This window comes from Oryctolagus cuniculus, chromosome 14 (genome assembly GCF_051225735.1).
Source record: "Oryctolagus cuniculus isolate XC-2025 breed Fujian yellow rabbit chromosome 14, ASM5122573v1, whole genome shotgun sequence".
NCBI classification, from domain to species: domain Eukaryota; kingdom Metazoa; phylum Chordata; class Mammalia; order Lagomorpha; family Leporidae; genus Oryctolagus; species Oryctolagus cuniculus.
This window is the reverse complement of record NC_142880.1, coordinates 71,590,321-71,597,998: the sequence shown is the minus strand read 5'-3', so window position 1 is coordinate 71,597,998 and position 7,678 is coordinate 71,590,321. Positions and strand designations below refer to the sequence as shown.

Below are 7,678 nucleotides of genomic sequence, written 5' to 3'. Positions count from 1 at the left end.
AGTGGAGAATGGCCTAAGTCCTTGGGCCCCTGCACCCACATGGGAGACCTGGAAGAAGCTCCTGACTCCTGGAGTCACATCAGCTCAACTCCAGCCATTGAGGCCATTTGGGAATTGAACCAGTGGATAGAAGACTTCTGTGTCTACCTTTCTCTGTAACTCTTTCAAATGAACAAAATAAATCTTTAAAAAAATACCTGATATAGCAAGGCTTATTGCATTGTGTCCAGAGTTTGTAATAGTAAAATAATTTCAATAAGTTTTGAAGCATGATAATATTAGTAAAATCAATAAATAAAGGGGAGAGTGATCCAACATGGGAAGCGAGATACTCAGCAGACTCATAGAATGGCGGATGTCCTAAACAGCACTCTGGCCTCAGAATCAGCCCTAAAGGCATTCCGATCTGGCTGAAAAGCCCATGAGAGTATTTCAGGCATGGAAAGCCAAGACACTCTGGAAAAAAAAAAAAAAAACTAAATGAAAGATCTCTGTGAGTGAGATCCCAGTGGAAAGAACAGGTCTTCAAAGAAGGAGTACCTTTCTCTGAAGGGAGGAGAGAACCTCCACTTTGACTATGACCTTGTCTAAACAAGATAAGAGTCGGAGAACTCAAGGGGCTTCCACAGCCTTGGAAACTCATGACTGGTGCATAGGGAGATTACTGATGCCATAAACAGGAGTGTCAATTTGTAAAGTCAACAACAGGAGTCACTGTGCACTCACTCCTCATGTAGGATCTCTGTCCTTAATGTGCTGTACATTGAGGCTTAATGCTATAACGAGTACTCAAACAGTATATTTCACTTTGTGTTTCTATGGGGTTGCAAACTGTTGAAATCTTTACTTAATGTATACTAAACTGATCTTCTGTTAAAAAAAAAAAAAAGAAGAAATTATCAGTTCCCAACTTGACTCTCACTGGGATTAAACATGACAATAGGTCTGATCTGATTTCATCATCATTTAAAAAATCATCTATTGGTTCTCTTTCCCGTCTTGCAAGATGGTGGGTGAAAAAGCTCCCGCTGCAAAGCCGGACGCTACCAAGAAATCTCCAGCCAAGAAAGCCGATCATGCCCGCGGCAAGGCGAAGAAGAAGACCCTCGCGGAGAAGAAGCCCAAGAAGGGGAAGCCCCACTGCAGCCGAAACCCCGTCCTGGTGAGAGGGATTGGCAGATACTCCCGCTCCGCCATGTACTCCAGGAAGGCCCTGTACAAGAGAAAGTACGCGGCTCCCAAGTCCAGGATTGAGAGGAAGAAGAAGAGGGAGAAGGTGCTGGCTACCGTCACGAAACCAGTTGGTGGCGACAAGAATGGTGGCACCAGGGTGGTCAAGCTTCGCAAAATGCCGCGGTACTATCCCACCGAAGATGTCCCTCGGAAGCTGTTGAGCCACGGCAAAAAGCCCTTCAGTCAGCACGTGAGGAAGCTGCGGGCCAGCATCACCCCTGGGACCATCCTCATCATCCTCACGGGGCGCCACAGGGGCAAGAGGGTGGTTTTCCTGAAGCAGCTGAGCAGTGGTTTGCTGCTTGTGACTGGGCCTCTTTCCCTGAATCGGGTTCCCCTGCGTAGAACACACCAGAAATTTGTCATCGCCACCTCCACGAAAATTGACATCAGCGGTGTGAAAATCCCGAAGCATCTCACCGATGCTTATTTCAAGAAGAAGAAGCTGCGGAAGCCCAGACACCAGGAAGGCGAGATCTTCGACACCGAGAAGGAGAAATACGAGATAACAGAGCAGCGCAAGGTTGATCAGAAAGCTGTGGATTCGCAAATACTGCCGAAGATCAAGGCTGTGCCGCAGCTCCAGGGATACCTGCGGTCTGTCTTTGCTCTAACGAATGGAGTTTACCCTCACAAACTGGTGTTCTGATTTCGGAGGGGAAGCTCATTAAATGACGAACAACAAAAAAAAAAAAAAAAAAAAATCATCTATTATTTTTCACTTTATGTTTCTGTGTGGGAGCAAACTGTTGAAATCTTTACTTAATGTATGCTAAACTGATCTTCTGTATATAAAGGGAATCGAAAATGAATCTTGATGTGAATGGAAGGGGAGAGGGAGTGGGAAAGGGGAGGGTTGCGGGTGGGAGGGACGTTATGGGGGGAAGCCATTGTAATCTATAAGCCGTATTTTGGAAATTTATATTCATTAAATAAAAGTTAAAAAAAATATTAGTAAAATCTACTCATAATGTTATAACACAACCATGTTTAAGTAAAATTGGCAAGTCATTGATGCTTTCCACAAACTTGCATCAACCACCATTCCTCAATCCTCCACCAGTTCGGTTTACCATACCCAACTTCTAGAATCATCCTTTCAAATGAACAAGTAGTAGAGCACTCTTGCCGTGTGTTGTGATCTACCTGCAGCAGCAATCCACAGGCAGGTCCCTACCCCAGGTATTTCCTAGAATGTCCCTTTCTCCTCCAGATCTCCTCTACAGTAGATAACAGCAAGCTCGTCTACCAACTAATAGAGGGAATTGTGTTCATGTTTCTCACCCCTCTTAGCTAACTTACCATCAGATAAAATGAGTCATACCATCCAGGCATATGTCAATCAAACAAAGGAATCTAATGATGGAAATGTCAGACGCAGATGAGACAAGTTTGGAGTTAGCTCTATGATGACCCTCAAATCTTTCTATCTTCTTTTTGGTAGCCCATTATTTGACTTTGCCTCAGTCAAGGTCTGGTGGCTGTAGAATCACCTCTGCTTTTCTTGGTACAATCACCATTAAAGGTTCTTACCCTTGATTTGATCAGAGGACTAATTTGATGATGTATTACATCAGATATAGTCACTTCTACAGGCCAGAACCCTGCAAAATGAAATAATTGCTCCTTGGGCTTAGTTTATAAAGTTAACATGAATTCAAGGAGTGTTAATTACCTCCTGATTGCTTATTATATGATGAATATGAATACACAGAAAGTCAGTCAGGGTAATTTTGTACCTGTGCCAAAAAAAATTTCCAAATTTAGTCAACCTCAAAAAGTCTATGTGAATGGAATATTTTCTTTAAAATGTCCACATTATTGTCCATAGATATTAAGTCACCCCATTGCTCATGACCTCACATAAATTTAGTGCTGAATAAAAGTTGCTAACATCAACAATTCAATGCAAATTTAAATATTTACATATTCCTTATTAAATTTACAATTCCTTCTTTTATTTTAGTTGGTAAATGATTTTATAATTTAGTGACTTTTTTGCTGAGAACATTTTCTTCTTCATAAGTCCTAAATGTTTCAAATTCTTCTTTTTATACACATTTGCTATAAATTTTTATTGCTCGGGAAAATAACAGGCAGCCTGTTTTCCCATTAGGGAAGATTTGAATGAATGCATCCATTTGTTTCACTGTTTCTGAGAGAAGATCTTCTTTGGAATATGCCTTCTGCAGCATTCTAAGGAAAACTTTTATAGGTCAAATTCTGCCACTGATCCCCTGCCCAAACTGTTGTAGAGGTATGTCTGCATCAAGGGAAGAACATTAATGCTGCTTCTAAATTTTCATTTTCATAAAATTCATTCAAACTTTAAGGTGGCAGAGTTTTCAATTTCCACACTTTCATTTTTTTGCCTCATATATTGATTTTATTCGGCCTACAAGTCCTGCTTCAACGATCTGGAACCCCAATGCTCTTGAAGTTTACCATGTCCTTACTACCAAGAAGGAACATGAGCTAATAATTAGAACTACATTCTGGCATATTTTAGGTAATATTACTCCTTAAACAAGAATATTTTCATTTTTCGAACTATCCTAATTTAAGGGATATCTATTGGAAGTTCCTCTTCTAAACTCAAGAGTCTCCTGGAAGGGTAGGAGTTGTGGTGTAACAGATTAAGCCACCACTGGGGATGCCCACATCCCATATCTGAGTGCCAGTTTGAGTCCTGGCTACTCTGCTTTTACAGCAACTCCCTTTTAGTGTACCTGGGAAGCACTTGGGCCATCTTTAGCTGCTTTCTCAAGTGCATATCAGAAGTGGAGCAGCTAGGACTTGAATCAGTACCCATATGGGATGCCAGCACTACAGACAGCAACTAAACCTGCCACACCACAGCACCGTCTGTCCCCCTCTCTGTCTCTTACAAATAAAGCAAATCAATTTTTTTAAAAGTTCATGAAAAATGAAATCAAAAGACATTTATTTTGGTGCAAAAAATTGAATCCATGAAGTTTCCTCGTAATACACATTTTCTATGAACCTTTTGAACACCTTTCATGGATTTACAATTTTTTCACCAAAAAAGGTTATCTTTTAAATTCCACTTCTCATGAATTTTTAAGTGCCCACTATGATGAAAAAGGTCAATAAACTAAATATAATACATAGACAATGTAGAGATCTAAAACAGAAGCAAAAATACTCTGATTTTTCCCTCTATTTTTGACATAACATTGTCTCTTAAAATTATTTCTATAATTTTTCCCATTCTCTTCAAAACATAAGCCTCCAAATTAGTAACCAAAAGTCACAATACATTTTATCCCTTCTTCTTATGTTACAGTACATTTATTCTTAGATTTTGTATTTACTCAGCCTATTTATTAAAAAAATCATGCTTGGCTCATTGAATTTTTAAGTGTTTGTGTTAATTTATTCTTATTTTGATACATTTTATATTTGCGTTCCTGCAGTGATATACCTTAAGTAAAGATCTCTTTCAGGTTTTTATTTTCTTTATTTGTTCCTTTGTTAAATCTTTTCAGAAATTATGGTATCTGTTTTGTAGGAATTCTTGTTTTTTTGAACCACATAGTGATTTCTATGAATGTTGGTGTATGTTCATACAAATCATGCACCAATAAGGTACTTGTTAATGTTTCTATCTTGAACTATAAGTTCATGAAAATTTTGCATTATCTTTCAAAAGTCTTTTTTAACAGGCACATAAAATTGTACATATTGCTGTGCTACTATGTGATTTTTATATATAAATACATTGTATAAAATACACTCAGTGTAAATCTGTCTCTTCAAACATTTAACATTTCTTGTACATATTTCTTTTTTTTTTTTTTTTTTTTTTGACAGGCAGAGTGGACAGTGAGAGAGAGAGACAGAGAGAAAGGTCTTCCTTTGCCGTTGGTTCACCCTCCAATGGCCGCCGCTGCAGCCGGCGCACCGCGCTGATCGGATGGCAGGAGCCAGGAGCCAGGTGCTTTTCCTGGTCTCCCATGGGGTGCAGGGCCCAAGCACCTGGGCCATCCTCCACTGCACTCCCTGGCCATAGCAGAGAGCTGGCCTGGAAGAGGGGCAACCGGGACAGAATCCGGTGCCCCGACCGGGACTAGAACCCGGTGTGCCGGCGCCGCAAGGTGGAGGATTAGCCTATTGAGCCACGGCGCCGGCCCAATTTAACATTTCTTAATGGTGAAAACATCCGCAATCCTATCTTCTAGGTTCTTTTTTTTTTTTAAATGGGAAAGTATAGAGCTCATTGACTTAGAAATATTCACCATACTGTACAAAAGAACCCCAGAATTCCTTACTCTAACTTAGTATCCATTAGTCAGCTTTATTCCTCTCTTGTCTCCCCCATTCCCTCTCCAGCCTTTGAGAACCACCATTATACTTTTAGCTTCTATCAGATTACCTGTTTTCAGTCTTCACATGTGAATGAGATCATGTAGAATGTGTATTTCCATGCTTGGCTTACTTCACTTAACATAATGACCTTTGGTTCCATCTAAGTATTGCAAATGACAATATTTCATCTTTATTTAGGGTTAAGTAATATTCCATTGTATATATGTACCACATTTTCTCTATCCACCCATAGAAACTTAGGTTGTTTCTATTATTTGGCTACTGTGAATAGCGCTGCAACAAATATGGGAGAGTGTATGGTCTTCCACAGAGTGATTTCATTTCCCTGGATATACACTCTGTAGCAGGATAGCTGGAGCATATAGTGAACTACTATATGGTTTTTTGAGGAAATTCCATATTGCTTTCCACAACGGTTATACTATTTTACATTCTCACCAACAGTGTACAAGGGCTCCCCTTTCTCCACATCCTCCTCAGCATTGGTTATCTTTTTGACAGTAGCCAATCTAACTAAAGGAGATGGTATCTCATTCTCATTTTTATTTACATTTCCCTGACGGTTACTGACATTAAGCATTCTTCATGTACCCGTTAGCTATTCGTAGGTATTCTTTGGAGAACTGCCTGTTTAGATATACTTATTGCCAATGTCTAGTATAATTATTTGTGTTTTGGTTATTGAGTTATTTGAGCTCCTTAGTCGTGTTATTAATCTCTTGTCAGATATGTAAGTTGAAAGTATTTTCTACAATTCTATAAGTTGTCTCTTCACTCTGATCCCTTTGCTGTGCAGAAGGTCTTTAGCTGGATGAAATTCCAATCATCTATTTTATATTTTGTTTCCTATGCTTTAGGGATCTGATCAAAAGATTTTTTTTTACCAATTATAATATCTTGAAGGTTTCCTTTGTGTTTTCTTCTGATAGTTTAAAAAATGCAGATCTTACATTTGAACCTGTAATACCTTTCAAGTTGGTTTTAGTACATGATGAGAGACAGGGGTCTAGCTTCATTTTTCTGCATGCCAATATCCTATTTTACCAGCACCATATATTAAAAAAACTTATTTTTTCTAATGTGTGTTCTTAGCACCTTTGTCAAAGATCAACTGACTGTTGTTTACTTCATAAATTCTCTATTTTATTCCATTGGCCTATGTGACTGTTTTTATGAGAATACTACTCTATTTTAGTTACTGTAGTTTTGTAATATATTTTAAAGTCAGAGAGTGAAATGTCATCTGTTTTGTTGTTTTTAATTCAAGGTTGATTTAACTATATGGTTTTCTTGTGTGTGTAATTCCATATAAATTTTAGTGTTTTTTTTTTTAGTTCCATGAAAAATGTCATTAGTAATTTGAAAAGAACTACGCTGAATCTATGCAACACTTGGAATAGTGTGGGCATTTTAATGATATTGATGCTACCAACCTGTGAACACAGGTAGCTTTCTAATGCTTTGTTTCCTCTTCAATTTCACTCATCAGTTTTTTACAGTCTTCACTATTGAAATCTTTCATTTCTTTGGTTAAATTTATTACTAGGTATTTCTGCTGTGGGCAATTGTATAATAGTCTTTAGTACTTTAAAAATCCCATATCACTCCCTTCTGGTCTCCTAGGATTCTGTTAAGAAGCCTGTGGTCAGGGGAATGGGGATTCCTTTGTCATTTGTTTCTTCTTGCAGCTTTGAGAATCTTCTCTATAACTTTGGAGAGCTTGATTATATATATATATAATATATATATAATATATATATCTTTTTGGAGGCTTGTTTGAATACAGCTAGTGATTTTTTTTTTTACCTTCCTGTACCTTGAAAGTTGTATTAATATCTAGGTTTTGGGGAGTTTTCTTTTACTGTCTCTTTATTCTTTATTTTTTTATTTTTTATTTTTTTAATTTTTTGACAGGCAGAGTGGACAGTGAGAGAGAGAGACAGAGAGAAAGGTCTTCCTTTGCCGTTGGTTCACCCTCCAATGGCCGCCGTGGCCGGTGCGCTGCGGCCGGCGCACCGCATTGATCCAATGGCAGGAGCCAGGTACTTCTGGTCTCCCATGGGGTGCAGGGCCCAAGCACTTGGGCCGTCCTCCA

General features: G+C 38.8%; 1 pseudogene across 1 annotated transcript; it reads left to right on the top strand.

Moving 5' to 3' along the window:
- The first annotated feature begins 996 nt into the window (after positions 1-996).
- On the top strand, positions 997-1,937 carry LOC138845194 (large ribosomal subunit protein eL6 pseudogene; annotated as a pseudogene). Its single transcript, XR_016220743.1, has one exon. The product of XR_016220743.1 is annotated as a large ribosomal subunit protein eL6 pseudogene (transcript).
- Positions 1,938-7,678: the final 5,741 nt, after the last annotated feature.